This window comes from Dendrobates tinctorius, unplaced genomic scaffold, assembly GCF_039654945.1.
Source record: "Dendrobates tinctorius isolate UK_male_01 unplaced genomic scaffold, ASM3965494v1 ptg000174l, whole genome shotgun sequence".
In the NCBI taxonomy this organism is placed as follows: Eukaryota; Metazoa; Chordata; class Amphibia; order Anura; family Dendrobatidae; genus Dendrobates; species Dendrobates tinctorius.
In genome coordinates, this window is record NW_027361841.1 from 11,372,665 (window position 1) to 11,399,191 (window position 26,527).

General features: G+C 44.4%; 1 protein-coding gene across 9 annotated transcripts in view; it reads left to right on the forward strand.

Annotated features, from left to right (window-relative positions):
- The window catches only part of PCLO (piccolo presynaptic cytomatrix protein), a 599,138-nt gene that overhangs the window by 93,846 nt on the left and 478,765 nt on the right, over positions 1-26,527 (forward strand). The window lies entirely within an intron of this gene.

The window sequence follows — 26,527 nt, forward strand, 5'->3', positions numbered from 1 at the left end:
ATATGGGCATGGGACTATGGGATGGAGAATATGTATGATGGGTATATGGGCATGGGACAGGGATGGAGGATGTGTGATGGGTATATGGGCACTCGACTATGGGATGGAGGATATGCATGATGGGAATATGAGCACGGGGCTATGAGATTGTGGATATGTATGATGGGTATATGGGCACGGGACTATGGGATGGAGGATAATTATAACTTACTATAACTAACCACAGTTAGTTACTATGCCCGGACAGCGCCGGGCTCTTCAGCTAGTCTAATATATAAAGCTCAAGTGTGTGTATGTATGTATGTATGAATGTATGTATTGTGGTGTAGTTACCACTATGTCAGCTAGGGGGCGCTGTGTGGGTGTCCCAGGACGGGTGTACAGGCACATTCAGTGTGGTAACAGGAGCAGGGTCCTAAATGACCATTTTGGGTCTCAAGGTGGGTGGCCTTGGGATGCAGGCTCCAGGGTGTATTGATCAGCAGAGGTACTGCTGATCTTTCTGTTACACTGTGTCAGGGAAGCCTGTGTGTGTCTATACAACCTTTAGTGATGTCATAGCCATGTGATCACCTGTGGGTGTGGTTACAGGGCTATGTAATTGAGGTGTTTGGCACATGTGAGAGAGTGTGAGAGTCTGTCTGAGTGTGGACAGACTTCCATGTGTCCAGGCGGGACACTACAGAGGTTGTATATGGGGAGGACTACAGCTCCCAGCATGTTCTGAGACTCTCAGTCCGAGTCTGAAGCCACGGACATTTCTGTTCCTTTGCCTGAAGTGAAGGTTACATTTCAGTGTTATGCTGTCTATGGTTTATGGAGTAATAAACCTGGTGAAATTTTAAAGGAACGTGCCTCATGTTTGTCTCCCGCTGCACCTAAGCGAGTCAAATCCCTACAATTGGTGACAGACTGCGGGCAGCGATTCCCAGAAGCACGTGTGGCAGCGCTGGCGGTTCTGAGCCAGGAGAGCAGACGCTCTGACAACCGTGAGTAATACTGACTGAGGTCAGAGAAAGTGACTATTAATATTTGTGGGATACCTCTGAGGAGAAGAGGCGTCCGGGAAACTGTGTGGCCGACACAGGTAACAGACAGGAGTCTGTGTTGCACTGACCAGGGTCAGTGAGAGACTGTGTCCCTGGAGGGTTCAGTGAGCAAGGTCCTGGAGGGTCAGTGTTGGGAGGTTCTGGGAGAGGAATCGGATCCCTGGAACACGTGATATGACCTTGGACCTGGTGAGGCGTGTGTTGGGCAGTCTCAGGTGGAGACGGATGTCCTGAAGAGCACCCGCTGAGCCCCTGGACCTGGTGAGGCTGGTGTGTTGGGAGACCCTGGGAGGAGGGTCGGCTCCCTGAATAGCACCCGGTGTGCGCCTGTGTGTTGGACGGTCTCAGGCGGAGACGGTACGTCCTGAGTGGCACACGAACAGGACACGTGAGAGACTGTGCATGTTTTTGTTTTTTTTTTTCTTTTCCTCTGCAAAACCTGAAGGTGCTTGCTGTGGCTCAGTGGGGTCACGAAGGTCTCGCAGCACAGGGCCCTGGTGTTTTTCCTGGGAGCATTGGTAGCAGACGCTGTCTGTCTACACCATCCTGCTGCAGCTTTATTGCATATGACTAAGCGGATACAGTAGTTGTGGCTTTACACAACTATTAAGGGTGAGTACCCTGTATTATTGCTGCATAACCCATTATACCTGCACTGGTAAGGCCCTATGGGCGCACTTTTGTGGCTTTTTTATCTTTGAGGGTGACAAGCGGCTTCCAGTAACCCGGCGGGGTTACGAAGGTGACAAGCGGCTTCCGGTGGATCGGCGGGTCCACGAAGATGGCGCAGCAGGAGCTGCAGTGACACCAGCCGCTGTGTATGTGTGTGAACAGCAGCCGGAGGTGCCGGTGATCAGTGACAGCAGGAGCTGTGGTGGTGCCAGCAAAGACTTGTGTGGTATCGTTAAAAGACAAACTGTACTGTGTGAACTGTGGCCTAAGAGGTTCTGCAGGACGGACATGGGAAAATCCCAAAAGGGGGCGGTGACCCAAAAGGGGGCGGTGACCCAAAAGGGGGCGGTGACCCAAAAAGGGGTGGAGTCCCAAAAGGGGGCGGTGACCCAAATTGGAGTGGTAACCCAAAAAGGGGTGGAGTCCCAAAAGGGGGCGGTGACCCAAATTGGAGTGGCAACCCAAAGTGGGGTGGTGGTCCAGAAAGTGGCCAAGTGTGAAGAAGTGACAGCACTGGGTGACTCAGTAGGTATGTCTGGAGTACCTCAGTGTATGTGCAGGTCTTTTTCAGAATGTGGAATATCCTTTCCGGGTAGTAATGACGGGCCACAGATGTGTACAGTGATGCTGCACCGGGAAGGAGCCTTTGGTCGGCTGGACTCAGAGAGTCAGGTGACTCTGACAGGAATTCCTCTCATTTTCTCTCTGACCGAGAAAAACGTCAGGGTTCGCTGTAAACACGGGGTCATGGTGAACTACGCAGTAGACACAGTAGTGTTTGAGGGGACCAAAGGTGGTGAGTGCCAAGGTAGCGGGATACCACAGGACTTAGTCTATGCCTGGGAGAGGGGCCGGGACTTTCTTTTGTTTGATGATGTTTGGTCTGACGATGGAGATGCTTCGACTGTGGGGCAAGCGGACACTGAGACAGTGACGGCTCCTGACATGGACAGGTCAGAGGTAGAACTGACCAGAGGAAGAAGTACATCTGCCTAACTGACGGACCTGACGTCTCGTGATAAGACAGATGGTGGGCTGGGAGATGAGACTACTGGACTAGACACATTGGTGCTGGACGGTAACTGGAGGGATCACTTGACTGGGGTGACTGACCCAGTGGTACCCTTTAACGATATAATTAAAGAGGTAGTGGTGCGACACGTGATGGACAAAAGAGAGCAGGATCGTGAGATACAGCTGATAAAGGAGACTGTAACAGAACATGTCGAACGGGAAAGAGTCCTAAGGCAAGCAGCTGAGCACCGAGTGGATGAGCTGGAGAAGGAAGTCTCTGAGCTCAGAGGTCACCTGTCCACTTGTAAAACCATGAACAAGACCCTGTTGAAAGATATGGAGGTGCTCAGAGAGGCCCAAGAGAAGCATCAACAGGAGATTCTCAGGAGAGAGGATGAGCGTCGCTACCTGGCAGAGAAGTGAGATAAAGTTCTGCAAGAACTCAGTGGAGTAGTAAAAGGTCTTCTGCAGGAGAAGGGGATGGGCGAAGACGTACAGCGGCCTTGCCCGACTGATAGCAAGGCAGAACTGCCAAAGCCCATCTTGGAAAAGGGTCCTGAAGACTGTAAATCTCAGGAAGATGGTGAGCCAAGAGCTGCACAAGACAGTCACCCGGTCTTGGCAGATACCTTGAGGGAAGTGTCCGTGGGGAACCCAGAGCCATCTGTCCAGGATGAGAGCAAGTCCATGACCTTCAAGTGCGTGATGGAGGTACCCGAAGACGTGCGAGAAGCGTGTGCCAGCGAAGGTGTGCATGAGACCTTTAAAAAGGCAGTAAAGGCCTATAGTGTGAGCTGGGCACCAGAAGCAGACCAGTTGGTGATACTGGCAGAAACGGACGACACAGAGAGAAGGGTGGCTGTCCTGAAGGAGATGCACCTACAATGTCTCCGCACGAAACAGATGCTCGTGAAGCGTAATTGGAAAGCCGCTCGACGTCTGGAGCTTGCAAGGGAAGCACAAAGTCGGCTGGGCTTTGTGGAAGACGTAATTCCGGTACCCAGAAATCTGGTGGGGAAAGTCGTTGGCAGACTTGGAAAGGTGATGCAGGAGATGGTGAATCGATCCAGTGTGAAGAAAGTGAGGATCCCACCTGCTGGTGAAATCCAAGTCGTTATTGAAGATGACATGGTTCCTGTCATTGTGGTTGGTTCGGTGGAAAGCATTGGGAAGCTTCGCATGCTCCTGGAATATCGGGTAGCGTACCTGAAGGAGATTGAGCAGCTAAGACAGGATCGACTGCAGATGAATGAGCAGATAGAGAACGTCAGGTGGCGTCCACCTCCAACCCAAGGTGTAAGGACCCGAAGGGATCCTCCAAGGAATGAAAGGACAGGTAGTCGAAGGCAAGAACGTCGAGAGTCCGCAAGTGGCCGTTCTAATCGTAGTAACATAGGCACGAGACCCGGTGGTGGACATAGTGACAGAGGGTCAGACTCAGACCAGCCAGTTGGCCCAGCTGGACGTGGGACTCATGACCGTGCGAACTGGGAGAGCCAGCCAGTGAGAGGTTGCGTGATGAAGCACACTGCAGACAGGTGGAGACTAAAGAGTGTCTGGTCACACTGACGGACGTTGATGGGAAGGCCAAAGCCCAAGGCCGAGATACTGACCGCTGGGGGCAGGGGAGGCCTAACGTAAATATGCAGTATGACTACCGAAACAGACGGAGATGGTCCTCCCGACTGGTAGGGCAAGGTGACATGGGTGCCAGGTCTCAAGATCCCTGGGTGATGTCATGTGTTCAACCCCACAAGTTTGAACAGAGGGGGGAGGTATGTGGTGTAGTTACCACTATGTCAGCTAGGGGGCGCTGTGTGGGTGTCCCAGGACGGGTGTACAGGCACATTCAGTGTGGTAACAGGAGCAGGGTCTTAAATGACCATTTTGGGTCTCAAGGTGGGTGGCCTTGGGATGCAGGCTCCAGGGTGTATTGATCAGCAGAGGTACTGCTGATCTTTCTGTTACACTGTGTCAGGGAAGCCTGTGTGTGTCTATACAACCTTTAGTGATGTCATAGCCATGTGATCACCTGTGGGTGTGGTTACAGGGCTATGTAATTGAGGTGTTTGGCACATGTGAGAGAGTGTGAGAGTGAGTCTGTCTGAGTGTGGACAGACTTCCATGTGTCCAGGCGGGACACTACAGAGGTTGTATATGGGGAGGACTACAGCTCCCAGCATGTTCTGAGACTCTCAGTCCGAGTCTGAAGCCACGGACATTTCTGTTCCTTTGCCTGAAGTGAAGGTTACATTTCAGTGTTATGCTGTCTATGGTTTATGGAGTAATAAACCTGGTGAAATTTTAAAGGAACGTGCCTCATGTTTGTCTCCCGCTGCACCTAAGCGAGTCAAATCCCTACAGTATGTATGTATGTGTGTGTGTGTGTGTATGTCTGGGATTGGCATCCGCACCGTCGCAGCTACAGCCACAAAATTTGGCACAGTCACACGTCTGGACCCCGAGAGCATCCTAAGCATCCTGGCGATGCTGATGTCATCATAGGTTGCAAGCCCCGCCGCTCATTATGATGTCATAATGGTTGACTATGGGATGGAGGATGTGTGATGGGTATATGGGCACTGGACTATGGGATGGAGGATATGTATGATGGGTATATGGGCACGGGACTTTGGGATGGAGGATGTGTGATGGGTATATGGGCACTGGACTATGGGATGGAGGATATGTATGATGGGTATATGGGCACGGGACTTTGGGATGGAGGATGTGTGATGGGTATATGGGCACTCGACTATGGGATAGAGGATATGTATGATGGGTATATGGGCACAGGCCTATGGGATGGTGGATATGTGTGATGGGTATATGGCACGGGACTATGGGATGGAAGATATATATGATGGGTATATGGGCATGGGACTATGAGATGAAGGACGTGTGATGGGTATATGGGCACTCGACTATGGGATGGCGAATATGTATGATGGGTATATGGGCATGGGACTATGGGATGGAGAATATGTATGATGGGTATATGGGCATGGGACCATGGGATGGAGGATGTGTGATGGTATATGGGCACGCGACTATGGGATGGAGGATAGATATTTTGGGTATATGGGCACGGGACTATGGGATGGTGGATAATTATAATTTGCTATAACTATCCACAGATAGTTACTATGCCCGGCGCTGCCCGGGATATGTATGATGGGTATATGGGCACGGGACTATGGAATGGAGGATAATTATAATTTGCTAGAACTAACCACAGTTAGTTACTATGCCCGGGCAGCACCGGGCTCTTCAGCTAGTATACAATATAAGCCTACACAGAGCCCCATGTACAGAGTGTGAGCCCTCATGTAGCCACTCTAAATACAATATGAGCCTCAAATATCCTCACTATATACAGTATGATACTAAATATAGTCTATTAAATACAGTATGAGCCCCCACATTGCCCCTATATATAGTATGAGCCCCACATAGCCCTATATGTATCGTATGAGCCCCAACATAGCCTGTCTTTAAAAAGTATAAGCCCTCTTCTTTATTTAGCCTAAGCCCTCATATAGTCCCCTAAATACATTGTGAGCCTCCACATAGCCTCCTATATACATGCAAAAATCCCATACACTTGAAAAAAAAACAGCACAGCGGACGCGATTAAGTGATATCATCACGCTTGCTGGCTCAACCGCACTGCTGATTGGTGGAAAAAGGAGCTGGCGGCGCCATCCTCCACTAATGTATTTGCTGCTCTCTGCATCCCGAGGATATGGATAGCAGTGATTGCAGGGGACAGTCAATGGATGGCGGGCAAGGGCGCAGTGCAGCCTGTGGGCCATTGTTTCATCCCTTCCGCTGCCTCATTCCATATCTAACCCTCTAATTAATCTAGTCCAGCCCAGCTCTACCCTATTGTATAGAAAGTGACCATCTGACATACAGTATAAGATAAAAGCAAAGAAAACTGCTTAGCATGGCATGCATATTACTTGTCTATGATTATATGCAGTTGTGCTCAAAATTGTCCATACCCCTTAACATCCCAATGACCCTGATTAAAAGTTCACATACCCCATTTCTTAATACCGTGTATTGCCCCCTCTAACATCAATGACAGCTTGAAGTCTTTTGTGATAGTTGTCGATGAGGTTCTTTATTTTCTCAGATGGTGAAGCTGCCCACTCTTCTTGACAAAAAGCCTCCAGTTACTGTAAATTCCTGGGCTGTGTAGCATGAACTGCGCGCTTGAGATCTCCACAGAGTGACTCAATGATATTGAGGTTAGGATACTGAGATGGCCACTTCAGAACCTTCTCTTTGTTCTGCTGTAGCCAATGACAGGTTGACTTAGCCTTGTGTTTTGGATCGTTGTCACGCTGGAACGTCCAAGTAGGTCTCATGCGCAGCGTCCGGGCTGATGATTGCAAATTTGTCTCCAGTATTTGCTGACAACGTGCTGCATTCATCTTTCCTTCAACTTTGACCAAGTTTCCTGTGCCTTTGTAGCTCACACACCCCCAAAACATCAGCGATACACCTCCGTGCTTTACAGTAGTAATGGTGTTCCTTTCATCATAGGCTTTGTTGACCTCTCTCCAAATGTAACATTTATGGTTGTGGACAAAAAGTTCAATTTTGTTCTCATCACTCCAAATTACCTTGTTTCAGAAGTTTTGAGGCCTGTCTCTGTGCTGTTTTGCTTATTGTAGGTGAGATACTTTGTGGCATTTGCAATCATCCGCCCGGAAGCTGCACATGGAACATTCTTGGACGTTTCAACGTGACAACGATCCAAAACACAAGGCCAAGTCAACCTGTTATTGGCTATAGCAGAAAAAAGCAAAGGTTCTGGAGTGGCCATCTCAGTTTCCTGATCTCAATATCATTGAGCCACTCTGGGGAGATCTCAAGCGCGCAGTTCATGCTAAACAGCCCAGGAATTTACAGGAATTGGAGGCTTTTTGCCAAGAAGAGTGGGCAGCTTTACCATCTGAGAAAATAAATAACCTCATCCACAACTACCACAAAAGTCTTCAAGCTTTCGTTAATGATAGAGGGTGAAATACACGGTATTAAGAAATGGGGTATGTGTACTTTTGATCAGGGTCATTTGGATGTTTTGGGTTGTCATTATGATTTAAAAAGAGAAAACACAGTAGTTTGACAATAAATGGCTTCACCCAACCACGAACCATGAGTAGAGAGAAAGAGAAAAGTTTTGGTGTTATCATTCATATTCTCTGAAAAAAAGGCCAAGAAAGCAAAAATTCTGCCGGGATATGTAAACTTTTGAGCACAACTGTAGAAGATATAGCTTCGATATTCTGCTGTCAACTCTAAAAAGACTAATAATTTTAATAAATGCAGTCTAGAAATATATTACTTCCTCACATTACATTAATTACACAGGTCAACGAAAAAAAATTTTTTTTCTGGTGTCCAAAATATTTTAATGAATTTGGGGTATTTTTGGGGTGCTGATTCTGAATATGTCATCAGTTTTGCCAGATTGGCTCAAGTTTTTGAGATTTTTGGTATCTTATTTATAGCACTTGTTGGTAAATGCGACGCATCATCTCATTAATTTCTTTGGATTAGTACTTGAACTGAGCAGTTCTCAATATAGTTTTGTGTTAATTAGTGTTCTAAAAGTTTGTTCATAGCTTGATTTTTGCACTAACTTTATGTTGTTGTCTGTTTTCCAGTGAAAAGCATGAACTCATCATGAAGAAGTTGTCTTAACGATCCAGACTCATTCTGTTACATTTGTGGTGAATATACACTGCCAAAACATAGAAGAAACATAACACACTTCGTAAAAAAAGTGTATTTTGCCTATTTTGGGGTTATGCTTGGGGACCAAGACAAGTTTTGGGCACCACACATAGTGTGCAAAGCATGTATCGAATTATTACGAAAATGGAGCAAAGGACAAAGAAAAAGCTTCAAATTTGGTGTTCCAATGGTGTGGAGAGAGCCAAAAAATCATCATGATGACTGTTATTTCTGTGCAGTGCAAGTGCAAGGATTCAATAAGCATAAGAAACGAAAATGGGAGTAACATGGAATCTGCAAGAAGGCCTGTCCCTCATTGTGAAGATGTGCCTGTACCTGTGTTTACCATAAATAACAGTCATCATGATGATTTTTTGGCTCTCTCCACACCATTGGAACACCAAATTTGAAGCTTTTTCTTTGTCCTTTGCTCCATTTTCGTAATAATTCGATACATGCTTTGCACACTATGTGTGGTGCCCAAAACTTGTCTTGGTCCCCAAGCATAACCCCAAAATAGGCAAAATACACTTTTTTTACGAAGTCTGTTATGTTTCTTCTATGTTTTGGCAGTGTATATTCACCACAAATGTAACAGAATGAGTCTGGATCGTTAAGACAACTTCTTCATGATGAGTTCATGCTTTTCACTGGAAAACAGACAACAACATAAAGTTAGTGCAAAAATCAAGCTATGAACAAACTTTTAGAACACTAATCAACACAAAACTATATTGAGAACTGCTCAGTTCAAGTACTAATCCAAAGAAATTAATGAGATGATGCGTCGCATTTACCAACAAGTGCTATAAATAAGATACCAAAAATCTCAAAAACTTGAGCCAATCTGGCAAAACTGATGACATATTCAGAATCAGCACCCCAAAAATACCCTAAATTCGATGAAATATCTTTGGCACCAAAAATGCTGTTGACCAGTGTTATCTAAAGTAATGGTATACAAAATTTATATTTCATGTCTACAAAACACTGCTAAATGCCCATAATGAAGGATATAGGTTAGCCAAAATGCCGTGGCTAGAATAGTTCCTTTCGGTAGTAATGTAAAACTATCCATCCATCTGACTAGATACAGTTCAATTTCACATAGCTGTTGTAATTGGAAACAGTGTAATTGAGACGCCATGGAGAGCTGTAGAAAGTTGGATAGTGGAGAGCAGCTTAGAAAGGTCTTGTCTTTTCCAGCATCGAGAGTTTAATTAGACCACCAAAGATAAGATTATCTTTATAAAACTGTGTTGTCGCCGTAAAGCTGCCGTTCTTTTTTTTTTACTTTTAGTTATATGTGTGTTTGTTGTGCTTTTTTTCTGCGGACATTATGTGCAGCCTGATGAGCAGATTTTGGCAAACACTTGTGTCATAAATAATTGAGATGTTTGGGTGTCATGTGTGTAATTGTGGATCCTTTCTTTTTAGAGTAGATTCACACTAACTTTTTGCTTTAACAAAATAAATAAAATAAACTAATACTTTACTGCTGTAAATCATGCCGATGACCATGGTATGGTCGGACGTTTGTTTTTTGCAGCAGAAAAATGCTCGAGTTTTGTCGGTAAAAATCTCTATGCGCATTTTTGCCACATTTTTACGTGCTTATTTTATGCATGTTAATGGCAAATTCTTTCCCATCCATTTAAAAATGCTGGAAGAGTTGACAGGCTACAGATTTGAAAAAAACTTTAAAGATTTAAATCTAGAAGGGAGAAGAAAAGCAGCAAGTGCATGAACTTTCACAATGAGAACGAGCCTGTGCCGCAAGGTGTACAGCTCAATAGGTTTATGGGTCCACTCACCACTCTGTGTGTGGTCAAGGTGGGACTCTCAGATCTAAACCCCCCTCATTGATCAACATTGCCAAACTTGGGTTACAAAATACCAAAAATGAAAGAAATGTTTAGCTACCATTTACATAGTTTACACTGTTTCAGCCCTCCCAGACCTGTTTAGTTGCTCGAAATGTCAGACTGGAGAACACATCGCCCACCAGAGAACATCATTCTTGGGGTCCACCATCCATTTACTATAGAAGTAACAAAGGTTAGATTCTGCAACAAAAAGGAGGATGGCGTTGTTCAAAACTAGAGAATGCTGTCAGATTTCCTATCACTACATGGACTACATTAGATTTGATGGACTACAACTGATCAAAATGGGATCTAATTGGTTAATAAAATGATCAACAGGGGATACTGTAGGGTAGTTTTTTGTAACACTTTATTATAGCTTTAGTAATGGAGGTATCTGACAACCACCTTTAAATTGTTCTCGCTGGTGCTAAGTGTCAATCTGCGTTCCAGAAACAAGACGCGGATGGCTGGGGCACAGAGCCAGAGGGTCCAGGGACATTAGAGGTACCGGGGAGGCTCGGGGGACCCCATTTTTCTCTCCTCTGGTATGCTAGATTATATCAGAGGAGAGAGAAATGAAAGGGAAATCAGACTTTTTTTGTGAACGCCGTTATTCGGTAAATAACGGTGATCACAAGACAGAGGATGGTAAAAACCGACCCGAATCACGTTTTCCAGGGTCTTGGCTACCCCCAGTAGCTGAGGCCCTGGAGATTTTCCAATGCTGGGGGGCGCTATAACCTTATTTCTCAGCACCATTAAAAAGCAGTGCGCAGGAATAAATACCCTTAACTGCCGCCATTAAAAGGTGCATCGGCGGTGATTAAGGGGTTAATTCACTGCCTAATGCAGCAGGGGAATTAGAAAGCAGTTGATTACCCCTCCCAGAAACAGACCATCCTATGACTGGGACATCTGCAAGCCATTATTTCTTGGATTAGGAAGTAATGAGAATCTAAGGACTTTCCCATCCTGTGAGGATCAGTTTGCTGCTGTTGGTTTTGCATTGACTGGTTATGAAAATATGCAGAGACACATAAAAAATGAGTAAATAATTTCAATTTTTTGGAGCTGAAAGTCCCCCTCTCGGCTTATACGTGAGTCATATAGCGGGAGTGGGTGGGGGAGGGGGAGCAGGGGTGTCAGAGACCATACTCACCCCTCCTGGCACGTCTCTGCAGTCCCTGCTTCTCCCTCGGTTGTCTGCTTCCTACATTCAGCGGTCAAGTGGTACCGCTCATTAAACTTATAAATATGCATATTTATGTGTTTAATGAGCGGTACGACATGACTGCTGAATGCAGGAAGCAGACAACCGATGAAGAAGCAGGTGATGCAGAGAAGACCGTGTGCCAGGAGGGGGTGAGTATGACGGGGGCAGAGCAATATTAACCTGTCCCCATTCCATCGCCGTGCACCACTGTGTCTCCAGGTCCTCCTGCTGTGACATTCAGGTCAGAGGGCGCGGTGACGTAGTCAGTGCTCGTCCTCTGATGAATGAACGTCACTCCAAAGACCCGGGAGATACAGCGGTGGACGGCGATGGAACAGGGACTGGTAAATTTCGCCGGTGCCAGGCGCTCAGGACACCGGTACATGGCCCCCAGGAACGGAAAGGTTAGTGTTAGGAGTCAGATTTCTGCTTCTCCCTTGCTGAAATCTAGATCCTCACATGCTGCAGTCTCCTGCGCATTTCCTGCTGTAAAGGAGATTGCAGAGGAGATTGCCCTGCGGCAACTCTCTCCAGAGGCTAAGTCCTTTGTTCCCTCATCTGAGCATGCTCATGGGATGAACTCCCATTGGAGTTCAGGAGTCAGGTGCTCAGGTCCTGTGTTGAATCCTATTGGCTCTTCCTGGAGCCTTGGAGATTTCTGGAAGGTCCCGTTCGCTATAAAAAGCGCCCATGGCTGTTCTGCCATGCGCTAGAACATATAATTATACTGCTGCTGTATGTTTGTTGATGGATGCATGGATTGGTGAATGACTCATTGGAAACCCCTACCCTCTGATACTACGTTTGTGAGAGTGTTTGAGTTAGTGCCAGTATACAGCGCCAAGCGCCAGCGCGCTATGCTCCTATACTACAGCAGCTAAGCGTCAGCATTGTGCCTGCTAATTAGTGGTGTTTTCTCAGGGGCTCTGTCCTCGCCGCGCTGCAGTTGCAGCTCTGTTGGTGTTCGCGGTCGCGAACGCTCTGCACCCGATTCCTCCGGTAGGTCTAGACGGAGTAAGTACCACCATATAGTGCTATTCCTGTGACCGTTTACTGCGGGTGTAGCGCTGACGTTCTGTGCTCTTAACAGACTCAGCATTTTTGTATTTTGGTGTTTTGTGTTCTTTGACTCTGTGAGTTTAACAGAGTCTGTGCTGTGCACTTTGGGTGCAGTTAAGCCCAGTGCACATTACCGCCTGATACCTCTGTCATCACCAAGCTGCGGTTTTTCCATCCTGCGCACGGTGGACCCCGAGTGGCGAAGGCACTTTATTTATATTTTTTATTTAGTGCCTTCCGCCACTCCTAACAGGTGAGTATGTCATTTTTTTTTAAGCAGCAGCAGCAAATAAGGAGTATTTATGGAGCATCTTATGGGGCAGCATTAACCCTTGTGCAGCAGCATATTATGAGGGATATTTATGGAGCATCTTATGGGGCAGCATTAACCCTTGTGCAGCAGCATATTATGGGGGGTATTTATGGAGCATCTTATGGAGCAGCATTAACCCTTGTGCAGCAGCATATGGTGGGTATTTATGGAGCATCTTACAGAGCAGCATTAACCCTTGTGCAGCAGCATTTTATGGGGGGTATTTATGGAGCATCTTATGGGGCAGCATTAACCCTTGTGCAGCAGCATATGGGGGTATTTATGGAGCATCTTCTTGGGCCAGCATTAACCCTTGTGCAGCAGCATATGGAGGTGTTTTATCTATGGAGCATCTTCTTGGACTACCATTAACCCTAGGCTTATACGCGAGTCAATAAGTTTTTCCAATTTTTTGTGGCAATATTAGGGGGGTTGGCTTATACACGGGTCGGCTTATACATGATTGTACACGGTAAATTAGGTTGATCACATGTCAATATTTTATCCTGTGTTTGCTTTAACCCCTTAAGGACCAGAGGTATTTCTGTTTTCGTGTTTTCATTTTTCCTAGAGCCATAATTTTGTTATTTTTCTGTCAATATAGCAATGGGGGAGCTTGTTTTTTGCAGGACGAGTTGTACTTTTGAACCGCACCATTGATTTTACCATATCTTGTACTGGAAAATTGGAAAAAAAATTCAAAGTGCGATGAAATTGCTGAAAAAAAATGCAATTCCACACTTATTTATTTATTTAATTTTTTTTACCATGTTCCCTAAATCCTAAAAATGACCTGCCGCTATTATTCTCCAAGTCATTACGAGTTCACAGACACCAAACATGTATAAGTTCTTTTTTATTTAAGAGAGGGAAAAAAATCCAAAGTTTGTTTAAAAAAAAAAGTTGCCATTTTCCAAGAACCGTAGTGTCTCCATTTTTCCTGGCGCTGCATGAGGGCTTATTGATACCAATTTGTGGTACATACAATCTTTTGATTGCCCATTATTGCAATTTATTGCAATGTTGCAGCAACCAAAAAACTTAATTCTGGCGTTATTATTTTTTTCTCGTTACACTGTTTAATAATTTAATTACCGTATATACTTGTGTATAAGCCGACCTGAGTATAAGCCGACACCCCTAATTTTGCCACAAAAAAACTGGGAAAACTTATTGACTTGCGTATAAGCCTAGGGTGGAAAATGCAGCAGCTACTGGTAAATTGCAAAAATAAAAATAGTTACCAATAAAAGTAAAATTAATTGAGACATCAGTAGGTTAAATGTTTTGGAATATCCATACTGAAACAGGAGCCCCATATAATGCTTCATACAGTTCAGATGGCCCCATAAGATGCTCCATAAAAAATACACCCCATATAATGCTGCACAAAGGTTAATAATGGTCCCATAAGATGCTCCATATAATAATATGCCCCATTTGCTGCTCCATAAAGGTTATGGCCCCATAAGATGCTCCATAGATTATGCCCCATATGCTGCCCCATAAGATGCTCCATAGATTATGCCCCATATGCTGCCCCATAAGATGCTCCATAGATTATGCCCCATAAGATGCTCCATAGATTATGCTCCATATGCTGCCCCATAAAATGCTCCATACATTATGCCCCCATAAGATGCTCCATAGACTATGCCCCATAAGATGCTCCATAGATTATGCCCCCATAAGATGCCCCATAAAATGCTCCATAGATTATACCCCATAAAATGCTCCATAGATTATGCCCCATATGATGCTCCATAGATTATACCCCCATAAAATGCTCCATAGATTATGCCCCATAAAATGCTCTATAGATTATGCCACCATAAGATGCTCCATAGATTATGCCCCCATAAGATGCTCCATAGAATAGGCCCCATATGCTGCCACTGCTGCAAATAAGAAAAAAATTAAATACTCACCTCTCGTTGCTGGGGGCCAGGTGCCAGTGTCCTGGGCAGGTGGGGACACCGGCGCGCTATGGGAGACAGGTGCCGGTGTCACTGCTGGCTCAGGGCCCTGACACCTGCGATATTCACCTGTCCCTGGTCCATCGCAGGTTGCCGCTCTGTCTTCCGGGTCCCTCTGTCACTGACTGTTCAGGCAGATTGCACGGTGCGCACTAACTACATCACCGCACCCTCTGACCTGAACGTCACAGACAGAGGAAGCAGAGGACAGAGCAGCGCGCAGCGGTGGACTGGGGACTGGTGAATTTCGCAAATACTTACCCCCTCCTGGCATGGTCTCTGCAACCCCGCTTCTCCGGTCTCTGGCAGATATTCCTTCCTTCAGCAGTCATGTGGTACCGCTCATTAAAGTCATGAATATGCACATATTCATGACTTTAATGAGCAGTACCACGTGACCGCTACAGGAAGGAGCCTGAGGCCGTTGGAGAAGCAGGGGGCTGCAGAGACAGCGCCAGGGAGGGCAAGTATGACCCGACACCCCCACTCCCCCTCCCCCGCCAACCCCCTGGCGTATATGACTCGTATAAGCCAAGAGGGGGACTTTCAGCCCAAAAAATTGGGCTGAAAATCTCAGCTTATACGCGAGTATGTACGGTAACTCTTTTTATATTGAATGATTGAGCGATTCTGAATGCGGCAATATCAAATATGTCTACTTTTTATTTTTTGTAATTGTTTTATTTTGAATGGGTCAAATGGGGAGTGATATGAACTTTTTTTTATATTTTGAAAAACTTTTCTTTTACTTTTTACTTGCTTAAATAGTCTCCATGGGGGACTAGAAGCTGCGTTCATCCGATCTCTTGTGCTACATAGAGCAGGGCTGCAGCCCTGCTCTATGTAGCAGAAATGCTCACTTGCTATGAGCTATCACCCCGCAATGACAACCACAGATATCTTCAGCAAACCCGTGGTTGTCATGCCAACACATTGGCAACCCATGGTCATATGACATGGGTACTGATGTGCAGAGATTGACAGCAGAATTTAGCATGTTAACAGCTGCCGGTGGATCACAGTTCCACCCGTGGCTGTCATGTGCCAGAAAAGGTGTGGGCTTATTGCCGAAGCCCACACCAAATAGGGGGAGGTGTCCAATGCCAGATATATCTGTCATTGGACGTTAAGGGGTTAAATGGTAACTAGGGGTTCAAGCCGGCCAAAATGACTGCTTCCAGCAGTTCAAGTGCTAGATTTCCACCTCTTGCAACGTTTCTAGTAAGTACAGTGCAGTGTCGAAATTCCACTTCTCGTCAATTCCTTGTGGTGAGTTTCACTGTGGATTTAACCCTTTTCATTGCATGGGGTAAAATGTGCTGCAAAATCTGCATGCAATAAGTCCAGTTATGAGCAATAAAGATCAAATTAGGATATGTTTCAGGGTTTCTTTGTTTTTAAAAAAGACCGGTGAAAAAGCATATTCACTTTAATGAGTCTGTGATCTATCTGCAAAAAGAATGAATAGCACACTTACAAAAAAAACTCATGTGTGAAAGGGCCCCTTATTGATGGAGATGGGGGATGAGAAGTGGCCCTTGACCAGTTATGGCTTTATTACTATAGAAAGAAAACTTTCCCTAGCTCTCCGCCATTGTAGACTATTTGTGAAAAGTTCTGTTTCTATGTCATCTGTATCTATAGGCCCATAGCTCAACCCACACAGCTGTCATTAAGTGTGAGTGTATACAGTACATGTTTATACAGAGTATGAATGTTTATACTCATGTACAATGTGTGTATAGATGTCAGTGTGAATGTGGGGCCTTCATTCAGTAAGGGGTGATAGGGGTGTTGTGAAATAAGGGCCCCAGTCACTCATAATTGATTGATCTCTCCATCCACTACCACCCATATCACCTTTACTGAATGAGGGCCCCTCTCACTCACACTAATAGCTATACACACATAATACACAAGTATTCACACACAGTGTACACAATAAACACATTCCCAATGCAAACTTACTTTACAACTGAGTGCAGGTAAAAAGCCTCCACTCCTTGTAGCTTTAGCCTGCAGACCACCTCACTCTCTTGGCCCATACAGCAACGAAGACAAAAGTTTGTGTGTGAGGGGGAAGGAAGGAAGTGTCAAGGTTCCATGGGGAGATTTATTAAGGTAGTACATCATAACTCAATGTAGATGCCAGTACTACCTTAAGTGTTGCTACAGACTACAGAAGCAAGGGGAGGGCCCACAAGCTCCATTGAGCCAGTCTGGCACTGGTTGCTCGTATCTCACAATCTAAGCAATGAGCAAAATTAGAATCTGGCAGATTTTCTCGAATTTGGCTTTGAAACTCTATCCTTATTGAATTTATTCAATGTGAATCAAATATACTCCAAGTCCAATTTCAGTTAAAATGAAGGCATATACAGCGCCCGGAAAAAGTATTCTTACCACGTGAACTTTTCTACAATCTTTCACGTTACACCCACAAACTTAAATGTATTTTATTTGGATTTTATGTGATGTACCAACACTAAGTAGCCAGCATTTGTGATGTGTAAAGGAAATGATACATGATTTTCTAATTATTTTAAAAATTTATATCTGATATGCAAATTCCTGATACTTGACATTTCTCCTGGGATGTTTTCCTGTTATTTTAGGATTCTGGCATAAGTTAGTCATTTTTTAGCACCAAAACTAATGGATATATGCACCTCACTAGACCATTTTTAAAAAGTGCCTAGAAAAGGAGACATGAATTTAAATATTTTTCTGGAGCTTATGAAAACCAATGACTACACAGAAAAAAGCTCATCATTGAGAAGATTAACAGAGCTGCAGCTGATAGAATGGCGTTTTATCAAAAATACTGCAAGAATCCTAGTAAATGACACACAATGGAATCAAGATCCTTATACCTACATTATTCTATTTTCAGATGGTGTAGGAAAAGCCTGGTGCTGGATTATTTTTAACCACTTAAAGGCATTTTGCCAATTTTGCAAGTTATCCTCCATCCACAGGATAGAGAAAGACTTTTCAAATGCTGGGGTGTCTGACCGCAGGGACCCCAGCAGATCCCAAGAACCCTGTTTTCATGTTCAGTGGGGGTCACAGTAATCAGAACCTAAGTAACCGGAAAGTTATCTCCTGTACTATGGATAGGAAAAAACTTCCAAATTTGGCACAACCTCTGTAATCTCTTGGCATCAGTGCCAATTTCGACATCTATGACAACCTTTTTTTAGCATATTATTATTGTGGCACTCCAGGAGTGATAGTTTTTTTTTTTTGGGGGGGACAATATAATTACGGTATATGAATGTTTGATTGCTTCGGAATGAGTTTTGTTTGTCAGTGGCATCATTTTTGAAAACATGTAACCTATTAACACACTTTTATTAAGTCTTTATGAGAAGGTATATAAGCAAAACAGCAATTCTGCCACTCTTTTTTTTACAATTTCTTTTTTAAACTTTGCACTATTCTCAGAGTTGCACAAATACAGACTCCGATTCATCATTGCCTTTGTGCTTTTTTGTCTAGTTTCATATGTTTGACACGTTTTTCTTGTTTGCACCCAACTGAGTATTCTTTTTTTCTACTTTGTGGATGGAATCTTACACCTTATTCATCAATTGAGCAAAATTTGGAGCAAATCCACTCCTGCCCCCATCCACCTCCGTTATATTTTCAAGTATGCCTGTATTTTGATGCAAATCTTGTACCATTTTGTAAAACATACCATCACGTTGCAAAAATATTTCAAGATAGAAAAAAAGGCTATTTTTGATGTGCCAAATCCGTGAATCGCATGCATCAATTTTATTTTTCGCATGAAAAGTTCTAATTTTGTTAAAGATCAATTTGGTATACATGAGTTTTTGATAACTTTTCTGTTTAAGTGTTTTTGAGTCGAGATTAACAAGAACAGCAATTATGGCATAGTTTTTCAGTGTATTGTTATTTCACAAGGTAACTTGACCAAGCGATGCTTTGATCTGATTATTAATAATAATAATAATAATATAATAATAATACACTGTACTTTACTACTTAAATTATTCACTTCATTATCTAACCTGTCAGTGATTCACTTAGGCTGGGTCACACGAGGGTTGTTTATCTCAGGCGAGAGAATCTGATCAATTATGCTATCGACACTACAATCAAACTCCGATCCAAATTTGATCCAAATGTCAGCTTATTGTGACTTGACTCTTTTGCATGAGAGAATTGTATCACAGGTGTGGAGAAGACAGAGAAGTTAATTTCTCCATTTTCACCATTGTATGAGTCTGCGGATGTCGGACTTCTCTCGAATGACATTCGAGTGCTGTCTGAAGTTTTACACGCCCCCATAGATTTGAATGGATGCGTGTCATTTGGTTTGCGTAGCGATTTTTTTTTTTTTTTTTTTTTTTTTACACAGATTTGGTCTGTGAAAAACAGATCTGTACTGCCCCATTATATAACATTGGTCATAGTGCTATCTGAGAAAACATCAGATAACACTTGTCCAAGATATACGCTTATGTGAGGGAGCCCTAACAGCTTATCAGGTCTCATCCCTGCCAGGATTTGATACGCTGAAAGATGCAGCAGACACCGAGGCAATTTTCAGGCTTCTGGTTGCCATATCAACCCATTGACACCAAGTGATTGGAATGCGGTGGTGCTCCCTAAGGCCGCTTTCACACATCCCTGTCTCCAGTATGTGTGGTGACAGTTTTCACACGTACCGGAGACACGCACACAGGTAGACCCATTCAAATGAACATGTCCGTTTCCACGGACTGTGTGTCCATGGTAAAAAACGGACATGTCAGCGTGTTTTATCTGTCAGCATGGATGGAAAAACGTCATGCACAAGGAGAACACACATTGATGTCCTCCGTGTTACATGCATCGGCACCGGGGAAGAAGCGCTACAGTAAGCGCTGTTCCCGGCGGCAGGTGCTGAAGACGGCTCTCATCATTCTCCCATGCTCTGCTGGCGATCGGCACAAGCAGAGGAGAATGATGAGAGTTATATTAAAGTCACAATGATGACAGCAGGAGGGGGCTTTTGGGACAATTACGCCCATCATCCGACACTTGCTGCCGCTAATAACAGTGACGTCAGGAGCGGATAATTGGGGTTTTCCTCAGCCGCCTGTGATCTAATGAAATAAATGAATGAAAAACCTGACGTGGGTTCCCCCTATTTTCTTCAACCAACTTGGCAAAACTCACAACTGGGGGCTGCCACCCTCAGCTGTCAGCTTCAGCAAGGTTGATTATCAAGAATGGAGGGGTCCCCACGCTGTTTTTTAAATTATCTAATAAATCTATATGCACTTGACCTCTTTATTTGCATTCACATTTTTTTCCATTTTGTGTGTAGATTACATTCACTACACTTACAGTGGCATGTAAAAGTTTGGGCACCCCTGGTCAAAATTACTGTTATTGTGAACAAATAATAAAATACTGACTGGCACTTCCTAAATCAGGAAACTGGTGTGCACAGGTGCGAGCTAAGAGTAGCCATCTCTATACATAACAATTAAATAAAGTTGCACTCTGTAGTGCTAAACATGTAAATATGAAATATATGAAATATGAATAGCATTACTGCTCTATATCATAAGAAAAATGGAAATAGTTAGCACATAATTTGGTCATTTCATGCATGCCCAGCAGCAGGCGATCTCCGGTTTAGCTGGGAACCTATCTAGTGTGAATGGGTAGGTATGATCCTGCTGCAATTAAGACCACCATAGGCTGGTGGGTGGAGTAATTGGTCAAAAAGCTAATAGACAAATAAAAAAGACTGACACACTGTTATAGGAGAGGAACTGCTGCCGACACTGCTATAGGAGTAATATCCCCCATTGTGGTATATATATGCCCCCCATCCTGATATATATGTCCCCATCCAGGTATTCATGACTCCCCATTCAGGTATATAATGCCCCCCTTCCTGGTATTCATGGCTCCTCATCCTGGTATAAACGGTCCCCCATCCTGGTATACAGGGTCCCCATCCCCATCCTGGTACACATGGCCACCATCCCCACCCTGGTATACATGGCCACCATCCCCATTCTGGTATGCATGGCTAATATCCCCATCCTGGTACACATGGCCACCATCCGTATCCTGGTATTTATGACCACCACCCCATTCTGCTATATATGTCCAGTGTCCACCATCCGCATCCTGCTATACATGACCATCATCCCCATCCTGGTATACATGGCCACCATCCACCATCCTGGTATACATGGCCATCATTTCCATCTTGGTATACATGACCCCCCCATACTGGCATACATGGCCCCCATCCCCATCCTGCTATATATGGCCACAATCCTCATCCTGGGCAAAATCCTGCTGACAGGTTCACTTTTACTGCTTACAAAACAGTAATTTTGACCAGGGGTGCGCAAACTCTTACAAGCCACTGTATATTAAACCCTTCACACTCGCACCTTGTACATTGGCTTTTTGACCCTGTCACACTGTATATTAGTTTTTTTTAATTTTTGCATTGGCTTTACCTATCTCTATATACAGTTTTGCATTTTATTGCATATAGTGTCTTTTCAACCAAATTTCTATGGCCCTTTTCATTGTTAACCCCCGGACTTAATGTTAGCATACATTACACAGCTGACAGCAACACCCAAAAAAAACCCTGATTGCCAATGCACAAGGGCAATCGGAAAGTGCTGAGGATAATCTCCACAACTGGCGAATATAACGGATGTGCCATTCCTGGGGCGGCTAAGGGCTGGTCTTTTTATTCTGGGAAAGGGAAGCTGTCTGCTTAGCCTTTTCTGGTTATTAAAAATAAAGGTGACCCCACGTACATTTTTTATGGGTCCACCCATTTTAATAACCAGTAAAGGCTAAGCAGACTGCTAAGAGCTGATATTAATAGGCTGGGATACTCCATGGTTATTGGTCCCTTCCCACACTAATAAGACCAGCCTAAAGCTGTCTGCTTTACTTTATCTGGTCATTAAAAATAAGGGGCACCCCACACCATTGTCTGCTTTCCCTTGGCTGGTTATTAAAAATAGGAAGACCACATGCTATTTTTTATATTAATTTCTTTATTTATCACCTAAATACAAGTAGAAAATACTATACACGAAAACACAGATTTCTTCGTGCACTTATTGATTTGCATTGATGAATGCAATCCAATTCTCACAGATAATCATAGCATGCTCCTATTTTTTTCTCAGTTCGGTCCAAGCTGAGAAAAAAACTCACAGGAGAGCACTGACTCATTTATTTACATGCAATGTTTTTCCACATTGCAGTTGTTCAATTTATACGCCAGTGTGAGCAAGCCCTCAATTTCATATTTTTGTGATGCAGGATCAACTTAAATAGCAATTCTGGCATTGTTTTTCATTTACTATTTTATTTGCAGCATTCACTGTGATGGATAAATAATGATATTGTGTTATAGTACAGATTATCACAGATCCGGAGATTGCAAATATGTCTCTTTTGGACGTGTTTGTTTTTCCCAGATTAAACAATTTTTCTTGAAAAATTGGAATTTTAGGGAGGGTTATTTTTTTTTAAATTAATTTTTTTTTTTTAATTTTTACAATACTTATTAGGGGAGATGACCATGCAATCAGGCTCGGACTGACCCACAGGGGAACAGGTATATCCTCCGGTAGGCCCCTGGGAAGGAGTGATATTACACTTGATTCACAATTTGAAAGATGTATCACCTAATCATTCATTAAACAAGCTTGCCAAATTAATATTACATTGAAGCAAAATTTAATTTGTTTACCAGGCTCAAGTTATTTTTGTATGTATCAGTGGACCCCAGAATCAATGTTACTGGTGGGCCTTTGCCAACATGGTCTGACACTGCATGCTATCCTATGATCTCATTGGTAATATATTGCATTGCAATATTCTGTAATACAGTGCTTTACCTCAGTAAGTGAAGAGCTAGATTCACACTTGTATATTACCATCCAATTTTTACCATCTGAGAGAAATGGACTGATTTTTTTCTCAGATGCCATCTTACTTGCTTCCTAGTTGCATTTTAGTTGCATCAGTTTTTTTCTCATTCCATTTTTTTTTCACCGAAGCAAGAACTTTTTTTATCCATTGACTTTTGGCAATGTGTCACTTAAAACAGATTAAAACAGGATGGCGCACGGAAGTACAAAGTATGTAGAAAGCCTATCGGACTCCACCTCCAGCAGGATCCCGTAGGTTGAAGTGCACGGCAGACTGGGAGGACATTATTAGATGTCCACCTGCCAAGTCAGTACAAATCAAGCACCATGGTTCTGATGAACAAACAAATGCAGAGCTCTTCATCTTCCAATCCCTGCATTCATAGTTGCTATTTATAATACACATTATAATAGGCCCTATTGTACCATGTATTCTTATCAGTAGCAGCTAATCAAAACAATATAATTTACTACTTTTTATAAAGTTTCTAAAGCGTACTGCTCCTGGTTTTCAGCCTTTGTAAGTGGATCATCAACTTCTTCAAACAGAATGATTTTCCTTTAACACCACCAACAAACTGTCATGATTGTGGACGGGATCTCCTTTTCCGTCCTCGCAGGGTTAATTTTGTGTGTCCTCCCTTTGATTCCGGGAGGGCTATAAGAAACCGCCCCTCCTAGGGGTTCCTTGTTAGTGATACATTCATTCCTGGCTGAGTAGCTGACCCCTGGTGTGCTTACATACTGCTTTGTCTGTTTCTGCCTTCAAGTGTTTGACCCGATCCGTCCTCCCATTCTGAATATTGCCTTGTGATTCTGTGCTGATTGCCTGTTTCTGGTTCTGACCCGGCTTTATATTCTGACCTTCCTCGTGTCTGACCCACTGGTACTTCTCTGATATCTTCGGTTTCCTGACTTCTGGCTACGTCCTGACAACTTTGTGTCTCATCCTTTGGCAGTACTCCGACCTCCTGGCTTGACTTCGGCACGTCCTGACTAATCTCTGGCTTCACTGGTCACCGTCGCTACTCAGTGTCTGGCCCCGGCCAGTCCCCCAGTGGTCACGTGCTTTAGGTCCTTCACACCGACAGGTACGCCTTCTGTCTCTCTCCCCACACGCTTTAGGACCTTCTGGTTTCCCTGGAACATGTGTGCAGACTTCTGTTTAAAGTCTGTAACAGTGTTCATTATACAAACAGTGTGATGTCACTAAAACGCTCCCTTCTACACAAACAGTATGATACCCCCACAGCCCTTAAAAGAGTATTAACATCTTCCCAATACACAGTACAATGTCCTCAAACACAAGACGGTCCAATACACAGTAGATGCCCCCACAGTCTCCCAACCAAGTTTGATGGCCCCTTGGCCTCTACATATACAGTATGATGGAACCCACTGCTCTCTTCCACAGAGCATGATATCTTCACAGTTTTCAACACAGTATGATGCTCCCATAGCTTCTTACACAATATGATGACACCCACAGCTGCCAACACACTTTTTGAAGGGCACCATAGTTCTACCACACAGTATGATGGTACCCACAGCTCACTGACTCAGTATGATTCCTCCACAGCTCTCCAGGATCGGCATAATGTCCCCACAATCACTCACTCAGTATGATGCCCACACAGACTAACAGCCCCTCAAACAGTATGATGTTACCTCAGTCCTCCCCACACACAGTATGATGAACATTACAGCTGCTCCTCACACATTATGATATACTCACAGCCCCCTACGCTCAGTATGATGTACCCACAGCTCTCCACACATAACATGATAGCACCACAGCCCCCAAATACAGTATGATACCCCTACAGCTCCAAAATTAGTAGGATGGCCTCCACAAACCCCAGTTAATGTATTATGCCACTACAGCCTCCTTTTAATCAGTTTAATTCCCCCCCAGTTCATTCCACACACAATATGATTCGTCCACAGCCCCCTAAACACAATATGGATGCCCTAACATGGTATGTTGTTCTCACATATATCCCCCACAAGTGAGTGATGACAAAAAAATAAACACTATTCACTTCACCCTCGTTTCCTTGATGCGCTGCTCTCATCTGTGCTGTGTGTAGAGTAAGGCCGGGGTCACACTGGCGAGGAATACGGGAGAGTGAGAGGCGCAAAAAGCACGCATTAGAAACGGACCAATGATTCTCTATGGGGTCCCTCGCACCAGCCGTATATCTCTCATCCGTACTCTACGGTCCGTGCCAATCGCAGCATGCTGCGATTGTCAGCGTACTACACCCGTAATACGCCAATGCAAGTCTATGGGTGCGCAAAAAATACGGATTACACACGGACCACACATGTGACGTGCGAGAAATACGCACCAGGTGTCTTTTAGCAAAGCCAGCAATTCAGTGCGCTATACAGTAAACTCACACTGACAGGTTTAATAAAGAAACGAAAGAATAGATATAGACACATAGAATGTGTGTGTGTATGTATATATATATATATATATATGCATTCTATATCTATTCTTTGGTTTCTGTTATAAACTCTGTCATAGGGCTCCATTATATGTCCATTTTGCAAGCCTGCGAGAAAATCTCGCCATACGGATGCCATACGGATTGCATATGGATGCTGACATGCGCAAAATACGCGACCACACCTTGATTACGGATGACATATGGAGCACTATTTAGGGGTCATTCATCCGTATTACGCATGTAAAATACTGACCGTATTTTGCGCAGGTTAGTGTGACCCCGGCCTTACTCTCCATCTAATGATGAAATCGCACCTGCTTTGCAGAGTCTCAGACATACAGTCTGAATGGTGGAAAGCCGATGGCTACCTCCTCCACCATTGTAGTCTCCAGTCAATATCTGCACCCCAATGGTGTGGATTACTAGTGAAATCGAGATAGTGGCAATTGAAATCATTTACAAGTTATTTTCAAATAATTTTAAAGCTAATCAATATGTTCCTACAGACAGCAAAACAAGAAAATAAAACTACAAGAAATATGGTATTTTTTAAAAAAATGCAACAAGTAGAATTACTGCTCACAAAGTGAAATTTATTTGTTTAGTTATAGTTGTCATAACTAGTGTTGAGCATTCCGATACTGCAAATATCGGGTATCGGCCGATATTCGCTGTATCAGAATTCCGATACCGAGTTCCGATATTTTTTCAATATCGGATACCGGAATCAGAAGTCCCCATAATGCAATGAGCCACTGTTGTGGCTGTGATTGGCTGCTGAAATGATGTCATCATGATGCGCAGTCTGTGCGCATCATGATGCGTGGTCTGTGCCGACTGCGGGGGGTCAGTACGGGCCAGCCAGGGGCCTGTGCTGGCTGCCGAGGGTCTGTACGGGCCTGCCGGGGGCCTGTTCCGGCTGCCGGGGGTCTGTACGGGCCTGCCGGGGGCCTGTGCCGGCTGCCGGGGGTCTGTACGGGCCTGCCGGGGGCCTGTGCCGGCTGCCGGTGGTCTGTATGGGCCTGCCGGGGGCCTGTGCCGGGGGTCTGTACGGGCCTGCCGGGGGCCTGTGCCGGCTGTCGGGGGTCTGTACGTGCCTGCCGGAGGTCTGTGCGGGCTGCCGGGGGTCTGTGCGGGCCTGCCGGGGCCCTGTGCCGGCTGCCGGGGGTCTATGCGGGCCTGCCGGGGGTCTTGTGTGTGTGCAGGCATCGTC